At 32.0% G+C, this 17,768-nt stretch overlaps 1 protein-coding gene across 4 annotated transcripts in view; it reads left to right on the forward strand.

Annotated features, from left to right (window-relative positions):
* The first annotated feature begins 205 nt into the window (after window positions 1-205).
* LOC142334307 (uncharacterized) overlaps window positions 206-17,768 on the forward strand; it is a 47,840-nt gene continuing 30,277 nt past the window's right edge. The window contains exons 1-2 of one of the 4 annotated variants that reach the window (XM_075382238.1): window positions 208-364; window positions 6,649-6,765. The gene's annotated coding sequence lies outside the window, so the exon portion shown is untranslated. Of the gene's footprint in view, window positions 365-6,648; window positions 6,766-12,736; window positions 12,849-17,768 lie in introns of those variants that run through there. The other 3 variants (XM_075382237.1, XM_075382235.1, XM_075382240.1) reach the window with 3 other exon arrangements.

Below are 17,768 nucleotides of genomic sequence, written 5' to 3' on the forward strand. Positions count from 1 at the left end.
AGAAATACGAGTCGAAAGGCCATCTGCTACCATTAATAACACGTAAATTAATCATTCTGACTTCACATAGTTCATCGCAATCGATTGTTGAATATTATTGTACGTGCACTAGTACATTCATTCAAGGCATGGATGTTATTAATGTGTTCACGTGTTCACCAGCACGAGCGCTATCTGGGTGAATAAATGGTAAACCGGCTAGTAATATCGTAGCACTCGTATTTGTTTTGATCGTATTGTTATTATAGGAATGGTGTTTGTCGCTCTGTGTTCTACCGGTGTGAATCCCATCATCGACTGAAGAAAGCACGCGTTGGTTGCGATAAGTAGCTGCGTTAGTTTTCTTTCCCCACTTTCATTATCTGTAAGTTTATTTACGTTAAAATATTAAGCCTGTAGTTTAAAAATAAGCCATATCTTTATTTATCATGTAATTTATGTCGATAGCCGTAACTTTCTATTATTTAACTGTTATCATATTTTCTTTCTTTTTTTTGCCTCCAATAATTTTTCTGTTTAACTGTTTTTAAAATCAACAACATTATATTTTAATTTACTGAATATTTTACCCAATCTTTAAAAGAGTTTTTTAGCCCGTTTTTAATTTTAGTTTTTTTTTTAGTACACAAGTCGAAATTGTGAGTAAAAATATAACTCGATATAGATTGCGGTTTGCTATCACTTGTTTGTTTAAACATTTTAACTGCTTTAAAAGTTTTTGAGTTACGGTAGACTAATTATAATTATTCTCAGAAAAATCAGTGTTATCTATGGTTTACGAAACAGTTAACAAAAAGAAAATTATTTTTTTTAGACGGTCATTTATGTTGTTTTATGAGTTTTTTGACGGTCATTTATGTTGTATTATTTTTAATTAAAAGCGCGTAAATCAAGAAATTGATGTCATCAGTTTCTCTCCCATAGTTTATGTAATTATATTTTTTTTTATTATCTTTTTTTTGTACATGCGTGCAATTGACTCATTTTAATAAAAATAATGTTTTATTCACTCCAAGGAGCAAAATAAAATGGTTATAACCAAATACCTATTTTAAATAAAACGTTAACAAATGTAATAAAACCAGAGGAAAGTGTTTTTCTTTGTGTAGGTTTTTCGTTTGTTTGTTGCAGTTAATAGTAGTGACTTAAACTATTTACAATTTCATTAAATTTAAGGGCGTAATAGTTTTAACAAGTTAAACTTATTAATAAGGAAAAATATGGATTTCACCACAGTTGGATAAACGACTTTGCTATCGGTCAATTTATCAGTTCTAAGAATACAGGTCTGCATGATTTAATACACAACATTCTCGTATTAATGCTTATAAGAATGTTAGATAAATTTCTCGGTAATTTATGATTAAGTGGTTACGTGTCGGTTCAGTACATCTATCCTCAGCTATTCAGAATCGGTATTCTCGCTCTCGTGAAGGGCTGAACCCAGCCCTTCACTTTTTACTTCCTTGTACAAAATACAAGGAAGTACTGTAATCGCGAAAAAATTCGGTTTTCAGATTTCAACGGAAATATCCATTTTGACCATCCCTGAATTCATTTTGACTAGTTTCGGCTGTACGTACGTATTTATCTCGCGTAACTCAAAAACGATTAGCCGTAGGATGCTGAAATTTTGTATTTAGGACTGTTGTAACAACTAGTTGTGCACCTCCCCTTTTGATTGCAATCGACTGACCAAATTGTTTGGATTTTGGACTGTTTCTTAACTGCAGTAGTAAGCTCTCATCGAGAGCTTCTCAACCATATATACCATATACCATAATATGCTATATACCATAAGTGATACTTATTTTCATCGGTTCCAGAGTTACAGCCAAATAATGTTTTAATTAATGAAATATTTGGATCTTACAAGGGGAAGGTATATCGGTTCCTTCATCCATCGGAATATCAGTTCGAATCAGACTTCATTTCCTTATTTTTAATTTAAATATATTGATTTATTAATATTATTAACCTTTGATAGTTAACGATTTTTTACAATTAACAATTCAATAATAACAATATAAAAAAAATATGAAGAAAATCACAAGTTATTAGTGAAATAAAACTTTATGTACTTCTAAAAATGCATATATGTAATTTAATATGCGTACAAGGAAATCATGCGGTTTCCGCATTATATTTTTGTATATTATTTTTCAGATTGTGACATCGATTGGTTTATGTGACACTCTGAAACATAATTATTTGTAATGAATTGAGTGCACCGGCATCTAGTTAGATTTACGGAGAGCCGGGCCAGATGTAATGTTAGAACGCGCCCGGGAACGGTACGGATTAGCATTAAAATATAATCGGTCGGCTAGAGCTCGAACTATTGACCATCAGCACGTGCAAGATTAGCACGTTAGTAGAGAAATTGGTGTTGCGCACATTATAAAATTTAATGATCATGAGATAACCATAGAGCAATTTTACAGAGCGATTTGGATTGCGACTTGAAAGCATTTTTCAATATCTTTTTGCTCGTTTTATCTAATAATTATTACGGCAGACAAACATAATAGAAAATTAGCATTCCTTAATTTTATGGATTATTTAACAATCCTTGAAGGTATCCTATCCTCATCTGTTCAGAATCGATTTTTTTTCACTCCAAGTAGCAAAACAAAATGGGGTGGTACAAATGGGGTTACGCGGCAACTATCCTTTTAAATAAAATTTTAAAATTAGGAAAAATAAAAAAAACTGTAGAAATATGCTAATTATCCGACGAATACTTGTGAATATAGAACGGAACGCAAGCGTAGCGGGAGTTTGTTCTCTCCCTACTAATTGCAGAACCTGCCAGCCTCCGTGGCGCGTGGTAGCGTCTCGGCCTTTCATCCGCAGGTCCCGGGTTCGGATCCCGGTCAAGCATGGTATTTTTACAAGCTACTAATCATTCATCTCATCCTCTGAAAAAATACCTATCGGTAGTTCAGGAGGTAAAAAGAAAATTGCAAAACCTGGACAAATGTCCCGTGCTGCTGTGTCTTTGTATTTTATCTGGCTAGTTATCATCTGTTGAGTGGTGGTTATAGATTTCATTTGTTTTATTTGGTTGTGAATACGTGAAATGAAACGAGTAACAAAAGATTCTTGTAAACACGCGATTTAATGAATCCATGTTTATAGATGAATGACTTTGAAAACACAAAAATTCTGTCTTAAAATAACTTTCACCTGTCCCGAACAGGTCGATTCAAGTAGCAAATTTTTCAACAAATCACCGTTGTAAAATGTGTACAACTTACAAAAAAACCTTCTGTCAAGTGCGTATAAACGACTGTGTGAGTCGTATTGTACTGTAATAAAAACTTCTCTACGGTTACATTCTTCTTTTTCAATATAGCTTACTACAGCAGAACGGTACAAAATAAACAATAAATTAAATAAAATGTTTGCACTACAAAACGTAGAATTTATGAATATTTTGTGAATATACTTTTTACACGAATCACAATTCTTAAAAAAAAAAAAAATATTTTTTTTTTAAACTGAGATTACATTTAAAAAAACCGGTTCCTAATATAAGACCCTAATATAAGACCTGATTAAGTTACGTTATGACGTAAACAAATATTAATCTTTTATATTTCATGAAAATTAACTTCATTATACGGAGTTTAAAATTGAGACAATATTTAAAATTTTCAATAGTTACATGAATATTGTAACCGTTGAATAGCCTAACAAGTACGATGCGATCATTACCGATATTTATGGTTAATAATTTTAAATCGATTTTATAAAAGTTACGTAATTTAAAATATGTCAGAAAATGAAATTACAGTTTCAATTTAAGAGTGACAGGAAAGCGTGATATATTCCCACCGTCTAAAAAATTTCTCTTTCAGTTATATGTAATTATATTCTAATACTCTTGTCGGCATAGAGCACCAGTTTAACCGATGTTATTGTTGAAGGTAATCAAAAATATTTAAATGCAACCTGCAGATGGAATCTCCTTTCAGAAACTCGTCGATTCGATGTTAAAACAATTATAATAATACATATAACATATGTGACACTGCGATTATCGCAGTTGCGTGCAGTTTCGGTCAGGATTAAATGAAATTAAGTCGGTACTGAAGATCTAAAACGTCTCGAAGAGCGCCTATCGTTTTCTGTGTGATAAGGCCGATTGTAAGTTTGTAATTTTATTGAAATTATTGATTTTGGGAGTGGTAAATTATGTTTTTGGAGATAAGAAAGTTACAAGATTATCTTTAACAAGAGTTTTAATATTTTCTCTAATATGTCGCTTTTGAACTGTATTATTATATTGAGTATTGCATTTTGTAGAACCGTTTGATTCAAGAAAGGTAAAAAATCATGCGATTTTCTTTTATAAACGATTAAACAATACATACGAACGAACGTAGTATTACTCTTTTCGTATTACTGTTTCATACCCGTAACGTTGAGCGACCCTGATGTCCGTAATATGTTTTGTATTACAGAAACGTAGCACGAATTCAAAAAAAATTTGTATAAATTGTGTACTTTAATGTTCTAAAATTATAATCGATGAGCGCAGTACGTATCAAATTTAAGTCAACGTTAAGAATCGTGTATTTATTTTATTACTGGTTTAAACTCATTATGTGGTAATATAATATACCTTCTACAGAAATAATTATCACGTACTGATTTTAAAGGTGTAGTTATAATGAAGGAAAAAGATTTAGATAGATTTTAAACAAAACAAAAAAGGTTATTTGTAATTTAAAGAATATTACTTTAGTAAGTAATGTTACATTACTTACACAAAAAAGGATTTAATTTTTCAAGTGATGTAAACTCAAGTATGCATTTTTGTATATTAATTGTGCACTAATATCAGTACAGAACGCTTCATCAGAGTTAACATTTAACATTAAATACAACAGTCAATAGAAATCATATAACTTTGCCCAGCGTTGGTTATGTGTGTTATACGAGTAGGCTTAACTTTTTAGGTAGCTATCAGCCGAATAGAGATTAGATATCTAATATAACCGCTTAAAGGAACCGTATTAAATTTCCGTTAATGTCGATAGAACGAATAATAAACACAAAAATACATCGCTAACTGGGTACTTTAAAAATTAAATTTTACAAGCAAAACAAATCGGAAACTATTAGAAACTTTATCAGAAACTATCTGATATAGAAATTTATCTGAAATTACGAAAATTATATTTTACTTCCCATAAATTAAGAATAAATTTGGTTTTTACCAGGGATACAAAACAGATTAAATTACACTGTTCAACAATGAAAATGTTTCGGGCTCAGAAATAGCTTATTCTTATATATTTCCATCTGCTGAATTCAAAAATCACTATAAAAATTACCGTGATTTCTTTTGAAGTGAAAAATTTGTTAAATCAAAATGCCACGAAAATGTGTAAATTCAGTGAATAATTTTTGTTACATTTGTGGTGAAATAACATTTTTGACACAGAATCGCAATCTGACGGCTCTTGTGAAGACTGCCTATTAGCATTATTTTGGTATAAAGGTTGGGGATCAAGATAAGTCATGGGCTCCACATATATGTTGCAACTCTTTTTAAATTATACGAGAATGACTGAAAAATAAAAAACGATCTGTGGCTTTTGCTGTGCCTATAATTTGGCGGGAATTCAGCAGACGGAAATACATAAGAATAAGCTATTTTTGAAGCCGAAACATTTTTATTGTTGGACAGTGTTATTTTTATATTTTGCATTTTTAATGTTTTAAATCTTTTGATTTTTTTAAATTCCTTTTAGTGCTCTCGAAATTTCAAATGCTAAGCAAGTACTATGAGGACAGAACTTTCAATGCAATATTGGCTACTGTGTAGTATCGTAATGTCCTGATCATTTCTTTTAATGACTGATAAAAGTAATCCGTATCAAAATATAACTTAATTTTTTTAAATTTATTATATTAAAGCCATTTTTAACTTATGTCTAATTTATCTTTATCCATAGATTAATTTTATTTTTGTTTCGAATTGTTTAACCTTTCTAATATTTAATTAAAATAATATTTAAAGCTAAATTTGTTTTCGTGTAATAAGTAAAGTGGCCCAGACTATCTGTTACTTCATTGTACATAAATTTATTATTAGCATTGTATGAACTGTATCAAGAAATGGCTTCTGCGTACTAACAGACAGGAAACCTTACATTATACTTCATTCACAGAGAAGAGTATATAATTGAATTAAATAAGAGGTTTAATATATCTGGCTTCGTATTACTCTACAGCTCTGTAAGGCAGGTCACGAGAAGAAAGAAAACATGCATTAAGATAAGATTAAGAATTACATATGAATATCTACATAAAAATGAACAAAATTTGTTAGGATGCAATTTTAAGTAATATTTGCATGTGACGATATAATTAATATTATTAGTTCATTACATAATCCTACTTACGTAAAATTAAAATAAAATCTGTCAAAATTTTCTTAACTAACGATATTTTGCTTTAAATTAGTCAGATAATATTGTTATTTTAGAGTTTTCTAATCGTTTTGACCTTAGGTCATTAACTTATCAAAACAATATTTCATCATGTGTGTTTAGTGCGCAAAAGTTGTACATGTCAGTTGCTATTACAAAATATTTTCACTGTCCTTTGAACCGAATGCTCAACCTCTTTCAGGATTAGGAGGGATGTCTGGTACATGCTGATTGCCGACCTCATTCCAAAGGCAGTGGATAAAGGGGATGCGACTTGCTCACGCCGGACTACTTTTTACTTCCCCATCGGGAAGATGAGGTAACCGTTACAGTAACTTTGGTCAATCAGTCACATCTACCAAAAAAATTAACGACTGCAACAAATTATTTTAGTAGAAATATATAAAACTAATTTTTACGCGTTTTTACTTCTTTGTACGAAGTAAAGGAGGTATTGTGATCGCGAAAAAAATTCGGTTTTCAGATTTCAACGGAAATATTCATCTTGACCATCCGTGATCCATTTTTACTAGTTTCGGTGTGACGTCTGTACGTACGTACGTATGTATCTTGCATAACTCTAAAACGATTAGCCGTAGAAAGTTGAAATGTTGGATTTAAAATTTTTTGTTGTAACATCTAGTTGTGCACCTCCTCTTTTGATTGCAATCGACTGGAAAGAAAGTGTTCAAAAAAGCCCAAAATCCTATTTCTTTTTTGGATTTTGGGCGTTTTCTTAACTGCAGTAATTCCTCAGTGGTAAGCTCTCATTGAGAACTTTTCAACGATATGTCATAAGTGGGACTTATTTTCATTGGTTCCAGAGTAATAAGCAAATTAAATTTTAATTAATGAAATATTTGGATCTTATGAGGGGAAGGCACATCGGTTCGAATCAGACTTCATTTCCTTCTTTTTAGTTTAAATATATTGATTTATTAATAATTATTAACCTCTGATTGTAAAAAAATGTATTCACTAATAGTAATTCAATAATAACAATAAAGAAAAAAAATCAGAAGTTATTAGTGAAATAAAATGTTATGTACTTTTCATTTTAATTCAAACATTTTTATAGAGGTTAATAATTAATTATTAATAAATTAATATTTAAATTAAAAAAATGTATGTATATGAAGTCGGATTCGAACCGCTGTATCTATGGTTACGGATTCGACACGTTCTCACGTAACACCACATAACTATTTGAGCGACGGGAATCAAAATTAATATAAACTAATATAAAATGCTGATACGGACACCACAAAAAAATTTGATTCAATGTAGTGTCCACTACAATGAAATTGTGTAACTGTGCACGTTATTAAAGAATTGGAGGATCGTATCTCACTTTCAAATGAAATAAATTTTAATGAAGTGCAGCAAAATATGTGTATATGTTATTTAATAGGTGCACAAGGAAGTCATGTGATGTCCACATCAAAGTTTTTTTTTTTAATGAAGGAAACGAGTGAGGTTAAACTTATAGGTCGTTAAAAAGGAAAAGGGACATCTACGCAATTCACTCCTTTTAATTTCGGGGTTTTGAAAGCTGTGTAAATTAACCAAAGGATAAAATATTTTACTGTATACGCATAGATAAGCGTTCACTACGAGTAGAGTCGGGCGTTTAAGTCCCATACTCGGTCGGAAGTGTAAATATAATTGTTGTATATGTTTTAAAAGCAAAATTATTTATTATACCGTTCGCGAATTTGTACGACTGTTCGACGGCAAGTCTTTCACACGAACACGATAATATAAAGTAGCCAAGTTACCACCGATATTTTGCAAGAAATAAATGTTAATTAAAATTAAATAATGCAACTTAATATCTGGTTATCGTGATGTTAGTAGCAGATAGATTTATTAGATCAGTTCACATCAGCGTTTTGAAAAATGTTTTACAATTTTATTTTTTCGAAGGATATATAGCGTGTTATTTAGATAGGTTCTCACAATTGCAAAAAAATCCTAATTTTTGTTAGTCCACGAAATATATACCGCATTCACCGCATCCGTACCACGGAAGTTGTTCGCCTGTTTTGTTTTGTTTCTTTTTTATAAAAAAAAAGTAGATCCACTCTTTTAACCTTTTCTGATACGTTTTTTGTATCTTTTGTTTTTTCTGAGGCCGATGCTGATCGAGTTTTTTTGTCGTTTTCAGTGGCGGTTGGTAGTTAAAATTAGTGGGAGTGCTGCTCCAGAAAATGTTTTTTGTATCTTTTGTTTTTTCTGAGGCCGATGCTGATCGAGTTTTTTTGTCGTTTTCAGTGGCGGTTGGTAGTTAAAATTAGTGGGAGTGCTGCTCCAGAAAATGTTTTCCTAGCCTTTTCAAGGCCATGGTTAAAGTGTTCTGTAAAATAAAGAACCGAAAAAATGTATCAAATAGAATAGCTGGAAGCAGGATAATAATCTAATTCTACGCTTTATCACATTCAAGAATACGGTACCCGGTTTTTAAGCACAATGTGCTGAAAAACAGATAATATTTGTTGTATTATTAGATACTAATTTGGAAGTCGAGAGTTCCAGCGTTTAAGTCCTAGTAGAGGCAGTTACTTTTATACGGATGTGAATACTAGATCATGGATATCGGTGTTCTTTGGCAGTTGGGTTTCAATTAACCACACATCTCAGGAATGTTCGAACTCAGACTGTACAATACTACACTTTCTTTACACACATACCTATCATCCTTATTCATCCTCTGAAGTAATACCTGAACGGTAATTCTCGGAGCCTGAACAGGAAAAAGAAAAAAGTATTATTAGATAATAACTTAATAAAATGTCCGCTTAAAAACATTATAGTTCAATGGTGCTTAATTTAAATTTCTATGTACCCAAAAAAAACGTAATTAGTAAAAACTAATTACCTTCTCCTCCGCCCTTCCAGCGTGTTTTTGGTCAGATTTGGCAATCAAAGAGCCCTTGCTTTTCGCCATCTTCTGATCACTACTGAAAAAACAACTAAACTACTTTCATACTTTCACTGTCTCACTGCCTCATTCAATAATTCAAGTTACTTTTATGCTCCTCGGCTGAACAGCATTAAAAGCATATTTTAACTTAGCAGTAATATAACTACTAAAAAAATAATTGTATTATTATAACTTAAAAAAATAATAAATAAATAATTTTTTTTATATATATATAATATTTACATATTTTTTGTCTTCAATCATTTGACTGGTTTGATGCAGCTCTCCAAGATTCCCTATCTAGTGCTAGTCGTTTCATTTCGGTATACTCCCTACACCCCACATCACTAACAATTTATTTTACATATTCCAAACGTTGCCTGCCTACACAATTTTTTCCTTCTACCTGTCCTTCCAATATTAAAGGGACTATTCCAGAATGCCTTAATATGTGGCCTATAAGTCTGTCTCTTCTTTTAGCTGTATTTTTCCAAATGCTTATATTTTCATAAGTTTGCCGCAACACCTCTTCATCTGGCACTATCCACTCATCTGATTTTTAACATTCTCCTATAGCACCACATTTCAAAAGCTTCTAATCTTTTCTGCTTAGGTATTCCGATCGTCCGAGTTTCACTTCCATATAAAGCGACACTCCAAACGTATACTTTCAAAAATCTTTTCCTGACATTTAAATTAGTTTTTGATGTAAACAAATTATATTTCTGACTGAAGGCTCGTTTCGCCTGTGCTATTCAGCATTTTATGTCGCTTCTGCTTCGTCAATCTTTAGTAATTCTACTTCCCAAATAACAAAATTCTTCTACCTCCATAATCTTTTCTCCTCCTATTTTCATATTCAGTGGTCCATCTTCGTTATTTCTACTACATTTCATTACATTCGTTTTGTTCTTGTTTATTTTCATGCGGTAGCTCTTGCGTAGGACTTCGTCCATGTCATTCATTGTTTCTTCTAAATCCTTTTTACTCTCAGCTAGAATTACCATATCATCAGCAAATCGTAGCATCTTTATCTTTTGACCTTGTACTGTTACTCCGAATATAAATTATTCTTTAATATCACTAACTGCTAGTACTATGTAAAGATTAAAAGGTAACGGGGAGGGGGAACATCCTTGTCGGACTCCCTTTCTTATTACGGCTTCTTTCTTATGTTTTTCAATTATTACTGTTCCTGTTTGGTTCCTGTAAATTTTAGCAATTGTTCTTCTATCTCTGTATTTGGACCTTAATTTGCTGAAAATTACTGTCGCGTGTTCGCAGCTCGATCAGGATAATTAAGAGATTGACAATTGAAAATGTTTGTATAATTATAATTTATTAGTTTAAGAACACAAGTAAAACAAGACAAATCAATAATAATAATGACAATAGTAAACGAAAATAATAAAAATAATAATCACAACCACAACAATAATAATAAATAGTAATTACATACAAAACAGTATTTAAAGTAATCGCCAGGATTTATTCACAGGTAGATAGATAATGAAAAGCAGAAATCTTCCATTGACAAAAGACATTAGCATGACCGCTAGTCTTAACACTTTTAATCACTAGTCTTGTATTAATAGCAATAGTACAATAGATAAGACAAGTATAAATTTCTTTCACTGCAAATATCTTTGCTTTTCACAAATAAAACTACACTAACAGTTTCTGAATGAAATTTAGTACATTATATGTTTCACTTATAGTCTAACAGTAACTCACCGAACCATTTCTTGTTTTCATGTACTGGAATAAGTAGAAATGTCACCCTTATCGCGTCGAACGTGTACGCCGTTGAATTTGCTTCTTTCACTGACCTCCTCGCAAAATACTCTCGCTGACTGACATTCCGCAGAACTCTCCTCGCAGACTCACATTATAACGTCTCGCTTAGACTGATTTCGCAGAACTGAATTTCGCAAACTGATATCGCAGACCCGCATCTCGCAGATACACACATTATAACGTCTCGCTTAGACTGATTTCAACTGGTCTTCCCCGTAGTATTTATACATCTATCTTCTTTACCTGCAGAACCAGACCCCAGTTAAGCGTGAGAACGATAAACCGAGCCCTTTCTTTCCCATGTATTCCTAACCTGGGTCCGGTAACTCTTCTCACGGAACGACATCTGTTAAGGTGTGTCAGTGGGCAGTATTACAAAAAACGATTGTTAAACGGACCTGTTTGTTACCTTTACTAAAAGGGTTTCTTTGAGCCCCTTTCTGTATTCCTCCCATTATTATATTTTCTACTACTTTCTTCTTAATTGGTAGGAATTCGTTACTCAGGTCCGTTATACCGGTCTTGTTATTATATAAAAATAATCATCTTTCAATTGAAGTTCATTGACATGAAAGAAAGAACAACGTTACAGTCCGGATTTAAAGGAAAACTCTTCATAATTGTTGGATGGGATTGAAAACCGAATATATAGATTTAGTAAGCACAGCAACGAATCTCTCTCTCTCGCTGTGTGTGTGTGTGCGCGCACACACACACACACACACACACACACACACACACACATATATATATATTATATGGAGTACAACTAGTAATTATTTTCGTCTTAGGGATACGCGATCAAAAATGTTTTGAGATCGCTGGTCTAACGTAAAATCCATAACAATAGTAAAGCTGTGTTCAGTCGGCACGGACTCAATCATTACTCAACCCCAGATTTCTTCCACAAAGTTGAGCTCTTTTGTCTGAACTTAAACTACTTAAACTCAAAGGGTAAGGTATGTAGTTATTTCTCCTGCGTTTTCTCCCTGTTCTTGAACAAAAATATCCATGTTTGCATGTAGAAAATGTACTAAAATATGCAGTGATATATTCGACGATAGACAATCTTAATCTATTGTCGATTTTTGTCCTTCTTTCAAAAAAAGGATTTGAAATATTTTCTGGAAAATTACGAATCGTAAACAAACTGTACCTTTGGAAAATATTTTGAATTTATATCGATAGCCAAGGCTCTTCTATGTATTAATTGTCTGTCTGATAATTAACCATGTCTGAAGTGAGAAAAGTGTTGTAGTAGGAACAGTAACTGAAAAAGATTTAAGAAGCTTAAACCGTAAGGTATTTTAAATTTAAATCACGTTAAATTTTCTGAGAAAGTTTTAAAACAGAATATAAATGTTCCTTCGCAGTTAGGCTTTGAGTAAGAAAAATCCTGGCTCGTAACTGGCCTTATCGTTCCGTGAATTATTATTGAGTGAGTGTAGGCCAGTAGATGTTTTTCGACCCGGTCTGCTAGGAAGGACATCCGGCGACCATGTTCTCTTCCTCTGAATTCTCCCCTCTCTTTAGCTCGATCTTGTTTATGCCCACCCTAACAAAGTGCAGACTGAATATCAATGAAATTTTACTCTCAGTGCTAGCTCGACGGCAGAACAGTTAATTCTAATCTCGTGTGCATTTTATGTTATTCAGATGTTAAGACATACATTTTTCCTGCGGTGAGTTATGTTTGCTGATTACAGTGATTTTTGTTTTGTTTGATTTATTTTAATATAAAATTCTTGTATCTATGAAACAAGGTATAACCTTGTTTCAAAATTAAATATACAGCCATTTATGTTTTATAAAAACTGTTGTCTTAACACAGTTAATGTTTTATGAAACAAATCGGTTTGGAAGAATGTGGTGAACATTTTAAGGTCTTGTTTATAGATTTTACGCTCTCATTTATGAATACAGATGGTTTTTTATTTCTTTATCCTGTCATATTACGTCAGTTTTATGTGCTTAGTAAAACAGTTTTTTTTTTTTATATATATTAAACTGTTATGAACATGACGTGAGTTTTATAAAGTTAATCAAGCAATTCAGGTGGTTAATATGTCTTTACATATGGCAATTTCTCGAGTAAATTCTCCTTTTATTATTTTGGTTATAAATTAAAACTTTGGTTTACTTCAACAGTATTGATTCCCATCCTCCATTTTTTTTAAATGTATTTGGCTGATATTTTCATTTGGACCCTTTTTGTTGTCTTCCATTACCGCATAGTTTTTTTATTAATGTGTATCGTGCATTATAAAAAAAATTGTGTGAGTTTTTTTAATGTTTTATTTATTTATTTTTAAATTGGGATAAAGCTAAAAATAACATTTAGTCAATTAAACTTGTAATGTAGAATTCTTTATGATTATCGATACTCGATGGATATCTTACTGGTTGTTTGACAGTATAAAAAAGGATTAAACAGCTTGTTTCTTTCACGCGATTAACTTGAAGTTAAATATAGTGTAAATTTATATTTAACAAAAATAATTTATGTTAAACTCTGATTTAAAATTATTTTCTGAACATTCATGGGACGCTGTTTTCTTATCTTTGCGCGTCATAAAAACTATGATCAACAAATTCATAACGTCTTCTGTGTAGCAACAATAGCGAAATAGTTTTTAAAGACATTACATCGGGAGTTAGTTATAACCAGAACTAAAATATACGTTATCTTTTAACATTAAATATTTATGCTGGAGCCTAACTATTTTTAAAATTTAAAAAAAATTTAATCGCACAGGATTTCTATCCAGAGATAAAATCTAAAAGCAGTATAACATTTTAAACAACTTTTTGTGACAAAGAGCAACATACTAGGGCTGTTCACAAATCGTGTGATTGCTGAAGGGGAGAAAGTGTGAAGTATCATGCTATATCAAACATCGGAAAGTATAATACGTGATGCCTGAAACGTTTTTTCCAGGGCATATTACACTTTTCCTCATAATTATTTTATATGATTTTTTTTTTTGGTCATGGAAAATAATGAGAAGCTCGTTGCACTTACTTGTTATGAAATTTTGAGTTCTAAACAGAAAAAATTACGTAAATTTATGGTAAGCAGTCTACGAAAAAATTAAAAAGTATGAGCACATATGATTACAATATTGTGTAAAAATGTGTGTTATATTCCATGCATATTATTGTCCATGATAAAGATATTGGCATTACCATTCCATGATACGTATATTGATACGTGTCGTATTCATCATAAACCTTAATTACCCATAAGTTTTGAGTGCTTTAATAAATCAATAGAATTTCGGAACTGTCTACTAATTATTTATTTCTAAAAATGTTTTGTTACTCATACTGCTTTGATTTACAAACATTAAGAAAGAATCTTAACCTGGAGAAAAAAGCCATTGTAGACAAGCTGTTAAAACATATATTAAATAATTATTTTCTGCTGCTAGGATGCAATTTGATAATTATTTGTTAAAACGCGCGCGCGCACGCTCGAACGAACGCACTCACGCATACATATATTGTAATAGAACCAGTATAACGGACCACATACATATATTGTAATAGAACCAGTATAACGGACCAGGCTAATTAAAGAGAAATAAAAAGAAAATCCTAAAAAAGAATCCAGAAGGAACTAAAAGGAATTCGTTTCTTAGAATAACGGGTTCGTTTAACAATCTTTTCTTTGTAATACAAACAATGGCACCTCCAAAAGCTGTTGCTCGACCAGAAGAGTTACCGGATCGGAATAAAAATTTATAGAAAAACGTAAGGGCGCGTCAACAATTAATGGGATGAGGCGGGTACTGGCTCTGCAGGCCAGGGAATATATAACTACTACCGGAGACCAACGGAGAGACTGAGAAGTTCGACGCAGTCATGATAACAAGCGATAACAGAGTAGTTTTGTGAGGCCGTGTTTGACGCGGTTACGGGGACAGCGATATCAGTAAGCGTATGGTAACAACGAATAAAGAGTACGTCACGAATATTCCAGTGTGGACAGTGGGTGATTACAAGAGTTGTTCGGTGAGTTATTGGTAAACAGTAGTGAAAGTATTATATTCATTCATGAAGGGTAGGTACTACTGTAAACAGTAAAAGTAATAATACTAGCAGAAAGTGGACTGTATGAACTTAAGCCTCTTGTAGTGTCATCTTGTTAAGGTAATATTATTTTCTAGCGTCATTATAACGTTTTTAGTAAACTGGACAGTATTTTTATATTTATTAATCTAACTTCCATTAAATAAATCTTGTTTTTTTAAATTGAATTACTATTCTGAAAATTACATCTATCTGATGTCCTTATAATTTGTTTTTTTTTTTTTAAATAATAAATTGTATTTATAAGAAATTTTTACGTTTATTAGTGTTTCAATATTTTTGACGAACCGCGAACACGCAGCAATATATAAATATTTGTTTGAATATTTCTTTTCAAGAAACATTGATCATTTATTTTCTAATTTATTTTAATCCATTTTTTTACTAATGATTCGTAATATTTATAATATTGGGATGAACTAATTAGTCATAATAATTTGTCAAATAATTAATATTAATTTTGCGTTTAAGATAAAAAAGATGATGTATCGTAATGTTTAAAATTATGTTTGTTTAATCTTAATTACAACAATTTAAAAACGTTAAAATTAGATTTAAAATTTGTTTAGTGGGATGTCTATTTACTCTACAATTATATAAGGATTCTGGAAACGTGATTTATCGCATGGGGATTTCGGAGCGAGATAACATTGGAAAATTGCATCGCGTAATCTGTAATGACTCTTTTATCTGTTCATAAACTTAAACGTTTTTTAATATTGTGCAGTATTAATTTTTTACTATATTTAGAGTTAATATTATTTTACGGGAGTAAAATTTATAGCTTCGGTTAGAAGTATTATCTGTAGCACAGCAAAAACTCCGTTACAGTAACTGTATCGGTGTTAAAACATTAAATGATTACACACACATATTATATTATATTATATTACTTTAATTGTAAATTTAAAAAAAATAATTCAGCTATCAAAAATCGGTCTTCCATTACCCGATGGAAGCTACAAATCGGATAGGCTTGAATCCATTTATTTTTTTTACACGGGAAGTGGATTTGTAATTCTGATTACCTGCCATCAGTTTTTCGTTTCTGGTAACATAGTGGCTATTATGCTCAGAGACATAGAATAACATCAAAACGTTTTCTATGCCAGCCTGTAGAGGTTGAACTCATGGGCGTAGTGGTGGCACGTACCGCTTTGGGAGACGAAAAGGTTGTATTTTGATTCGGGATGAGCTCTACCCGGCCCGGGAGTTCTCGTGTTTGAGCCTAACTGTGGACGGTGGCCTTTATAAGCCAGACCTAGGACCCTAGCACCGTGTAGCGGGTCGATTTGGGTCTGGTGAAATACTTGTCGTTAGTCATTTATGGGTGGAGTGACCGGCTTGCGCGCTGAGTTATTTGGAGTGATCTGGCCGTATCTGTAACCGCTTATTAACATTAAACCGGGGTGCTGTTGAAAAAAATCCGCTGTTTTCGGGATTAAGTCCAAACCGAACTAGGATTGGTTGATTCACATTCGTTAAGGTGGTCACAACGTGTGTGAGCTGATTTTTGATCGGTAACTGTAATATCAGTCTAGATACGAGCAGTTGTAGTTGACCAACACACTAAATCTTCGCTACTCACGGCGAGATGTAAGTAGAAGAAGGATAGTCTGCGGTCTACCGAGGCGACAGCTGACGGTGCTTACGTCAAGAGACTGCAGGTGATGGCATTCGTAGGTAGGCTAGTGATTGCAGTGTTGAAATTAGAGGTGAATTCACGTGATACTGTAGAGCCCGTCGGGCTGATTGCTTATTCTCAGTTGTTCGTCTGCTGTGTATCATATACAGGGACCAAGCTATAGCCTTACTTTCATCTAAGGATCCTTCCACCGCTCTTCTTTTTATCTTTAAGCTATCCCATTTAGTAATTCGATGTATATGATGTCAGACTGAGAGCTGATGGTTTACAGTTGTCTGCATTATGTTCTCAGTTATGGTGACAGGTACGGTAATATTTATGCTTTTATAAATCCACTTATCAGCAAATATTTATATAAATTTACATCCTAGCGTTTTCTGAAATCAATTATGCGTATAATAATAATAATAATAATAATAATAATAATAATAATAATAATAATAATAATAATAATAATAATAATAATAATAATAATACTTGGCATATTAAATGAGTTAATAAATAAAAGAATAATTGTATAAATATAACAGTTGATCGTCGGTTATTAAAATCAAGTTATACGTAACGCGTCTTGTCAGTGTGGTAGTCACAAGTGTTATCTAACAACTTATTGTGATAACAATTGTGTCTCCCACACTGACAAGACGCATTACGTATGACTTGATATTAATAATTGACGATCGATTATTTATATTTATACAATTATTTTTTTATTTATTCAATTCATTTTATATGTGAAGTATTATTATTATTATATGTCTAATTAATTACGATACGTCCCTGAAGATGGAAATAATTTTCCGAAAGCGCAAGGATGTTATGCTTTTGTTTTCAATTTTTGGGTTCTTTCCATTTTTTATACGTT

This window comes from Lycorma delicatula, chromosome 1 (assembly GCF_047948215.1).
Source record: "Lycorma delicatula isolate Av1 chromosome 1, ASM4794821v1, whole genome shotgun sequence".
In the NCBI taxonomy this organism is placed as follows: Eukaryota; Metazoa; Arthropoda; class Insecta; order Hemiptera; family Fulgoridae; genus Lycorma; species Lycorma delicatula.